This window comes from Argiope bruennichi, chromosome 9, assembly GCF_947563725.1.
Source record: "Argiope bruennichi chromosome 9, qqArgBrue1.1, whole genome shotgun sequence".
Taxonomy (NCBI): Eukaryota; Metazoa; Arthropoda; class Arachnida; order Araneae; family Araneidae; genus Argiope; species Argiope bruennichi.
Window position 1 is genome coordinate 93,957,056 of NC_079159.1, and position 2,500 is coordinate 93,959,555.

General features: G+C 44.4%; 9 non-coding genes across 9 annotated transcripts in view; 7 read left to right on the forward strand and 2 right to left on the reverse strand.

Moving 5' to 3' along the window:
• Window positions 1-359: 359 nt before the first annotated feature.
• On the reverse strand, window positions 360-441 carry Trnas-aga (transfer RNA serine (anticodon AGA)). Its single transcript has one exon. It is a non-coding gene; the product is annotated as a tRNA-Ser (tRNA).
• A 143-nt stretch (window positions 442-584) lies between these two features.
• On the forward strand, window positions 585-657 carry Trnak-cuu (transfer RNA lysine (anticodon CUU)). Its single transcript has one exon. It is a non-coding gene; the product is annotated as a tRNA-Lys (tRNA).
• Window positions 658-857: 200 nt separating this feature from the next.
• Trnak-uuu (transfer RNA lysine (anticodon UUU)) lies at window positions 858-930 on the forward strand. Its single transcript has one exon. It is a non-coding gene; the product is annotated as a tRNA-Lys (tRNA).
• An 83-nt stretch (window positions 931-1,013) lies between these two features.
• Trnar-acg (transfer RNA arginine (anticodon ACG)) lies at window positions 1,014-1,086 on the forward strand. Its single transcript has one exon. It is a non-coding gene; the product is annotated as a tRNA-Arg (tRNA).
• A 170-nt stretch (window positions 1,087-1,256) lies between these two features.
• On the forward strand, window positions 1,257-1,338 carry Trnas-uga (transfer RNA serine (anticodon UGA)). The gene has a single exon. It is a non-coding gene; the product is annotated as a tRNA-Ser (tRNA).
• A 494-nt stretch (window positions 1,339-1,832) lies between these two features.
• Trnas-aga (transfer RNA serine (anticodon AGA)) lies at window positions 1,833-1,914 on the reverse strand. Its single transcript has one exon. It is a non-coding gene; the product is annotated as a tRNA-Ser (tRNA).
• Window positions 1,915-2,058: 144 nt separating this feature from the next.
• Trnak-cuu (transfer RNA lysine (anticodon CUU)) lies at window positions 2,059-2,131 on the forward strand. Its single transcript has one exon. It is a non-coding gene; the product is annotated as a tRNA-Lys (tRNA).
• Window positions 2,132-2,331: 200 nt separating this feature from the next.
• Trnak-uuu (transfer RNA lysine (anticodon UUU)) lies at window positions 2,332-2,404 on the forward strand. The gene has a single exon. It is a non-coding gene; the product is annotated as a tRNA-Lys (tRNA).
• Window positions 2,405-2,487: 83 nt separating this feature from the next.
• Trnar-acg (transfer RNA arginine (anticodon ACG)) overlaps window positions 2,488-2,500 on the forward strand; it is a 73-nt gene continuing 60 nt past the window's right edge. The window contains exon 1 of the tRNA in view: window positions 2,488-2,500. This exon is cut by the window's right edge and continues 60 nt beyond it. This is a non-coding gene — a tRNA (tRNA-Arg).

Genomic DNA, 2,500 nt, shown 5'->3' on the forward strand with positions numbered 1-2,500 from the left:
ACTCAAAATTTAGTAAATGTCGAATACCAATTCGGTGCAATTGGGATGGAAACGAAGGCATATATCGTTTTTTTTTCAAATATATCGCGAATTTCCGGACTTCGCGAAATTTCTGGACTAGAAATCTTGGCCTCTCTTTTCGAAAAAAATAACAAGACTTGTCTTGGAATTATATGGCGAGCATGGGATTGAAGTTGTCGTCCTCTTCATCTGATGACCCTCCGAAAAACGACGTCTTACACAAAACAAGCGTAGTGTAGCATAAAATGCGGACGTAAATGTAACTAAAACTTCCATTCGAGATATGAAAAAACGCGATTTGAGAACGAAGTAAAAAGCTGATACCTTTGGTGCAAGTACGTAGTCAGTAGGATTCGAACCTACGCGGGAAGATCCCAATGGATTTCTAGTCCATCGCCTTAACCACTCGGCCATGACTACACCAGTCAGTTTCAGGAATTCCACGTGTAGTGTATTGCATTCCAGATATATATAAAAAAGCGACCGATCGACTTTAGCGAGAAAATGCGATATTATAACGGATATAGTTTTTGCACGTTAACTGCAATCCGAGATCGTTGGCAGCCCGGCTAGCTCAGTCGGTAGAGCATGAGACTCTTAATCTCAGGATCGTGGGTTCGAGCCCCACGTTGGGCGACATTTTTTACAGGAGCGAGTCGGCGTTTGAACGAAGATTTGTCTTAAAATGTTCCCGTTGCGACTTGTTGCCAAAGAGACACGAGAGACGTGGGAGGGCAAATCGTGTTTACTTTGATTACGTTACCTCATGCTGTGCGATGTTTAAGACGAAGCATAAGGGAAGGAAAACTGGAAGTTTCACAGAGTTGAGCGTACGAGCCCGGATAGCTCAGTCGGTAGAGCGTTAGGCTTTTAACCTAACGGTCCAGGGTTCGAGTCCCTGTTCGGGCGGGAGCAGAATCTTTTTGAACATGTGACGTCGACAGTAAGGAATGGAAAGAAACTGCAAAGCATTACGAATGACGCGGAACGTCGGGCCCGTGGCGCAATGGACAACGCGCCTGACTACGGATCAGGAGATTCCAGGTTCGAATCCTGGCGGGCTCGCAACTACGCCAATGTTTTTAATTTTTTTATTTTGTTTGCAGAGACACTCGTTCACCGGATCGAAAGGAAAATTTGCCGAAATTTTTAATCTATTCTTTCGAACGCGTTGGTGAGAGAGTTTTAGATACTTTTCGGTAATACCTACAAAGGCAAATCTTTGCTCCGAACGGGTAGTCGTGGCCGAGTGGTTAAGGCGATGGACTTGAAATCCATTGGGTTATTCCCGCGCAGGTTCGAATCCTGCCGACTACGATGAATTCTTCGCAAAAAAGTTTTTGGCGGTAGGATTTTGTTGCTGCTCTCTTTTAAGTCTACGTAGACTTACTTCTACATGGGTGATTAATTGTTGAATTGCAACATTTCCGGAATTCTCAAATTCGAACGGAACTCAAAATTTAGTGAATGTCGAATACCAATTCGGTGCAATTGGGATGGAAACGAAGGCATATATCGTTTTTTTTTTCAAATATATCGCGAATTTCCGGACTTCGCGAAATTTCTGGACTAGAAATCTTGGCCTCTCTTTTCGAAAAAAATAACAAGACTTGTCTTGGAATTATATGGCGAGCATGGGATTGAAGTTGTCGTCCTCTTCATCTGATGACCCTCCGAAAAACGACGTCTTACACAAAACAAGCGTAGTGTAGCATAAAATGCGGACGTAAATGTAACTAAAACTTCCATTCGAGATATGAAAAAACGCGATTTCAGAACGAAGTAAAAAGCTGATACCTTTGGTGCAAGTACGTAGTCAGTAGGATTCGAACCTACGCGGGAAGATCCCAATGGATTTCTAGTCCATCGCCTTAACCACTCGGCCATGACTACACCAGTCAGTTTCAGGAATTCCACGTGTAGTGTATTGCATTCCAGATATATATAAAAAAGCGACCGATCGACTTTAGCGAGAAAATGCGATATTATAACGGATATAGTTTTTGACACGTTAACTGCAATCCGAGATCGTTGGCAGCCCGGCTAGCTCAGTCGGTAGAGCATGAGACTCTTAATCTCAGGATCGTGGGTTCGAGCCCCACGTTGGGCGACATTTTTTACAGGAGCGAGTCGGCGTTTGAACGAAGATTTGTCTTAAAATGTTCCCGTTGCGACTTGTTGCCAAAGAGACACGAGAGACGTGGGAGGGCAAATCGTGTTTACTTTGATTACGTTACCTCATGCTGTGCGATGTTTAAGACGAAGCATAAGGGAAGGAAAACTGGAAGTTTCACAGAGTAGAGCGTACGAGCCCGGATAGCTCAGTCGGTAGAGCGTTAGGCTTTTAACCTAACGGTCCAGGGTTCGAGTTCCTGTTCGGGCGGGAGCAGAATCTTTTTGAACATGTGACGTCGACAGTAAGGAATGGAAAGAAACTGCAAAGCATTACGAATGACGCGGAACGTCGGGCCCGTGGCGC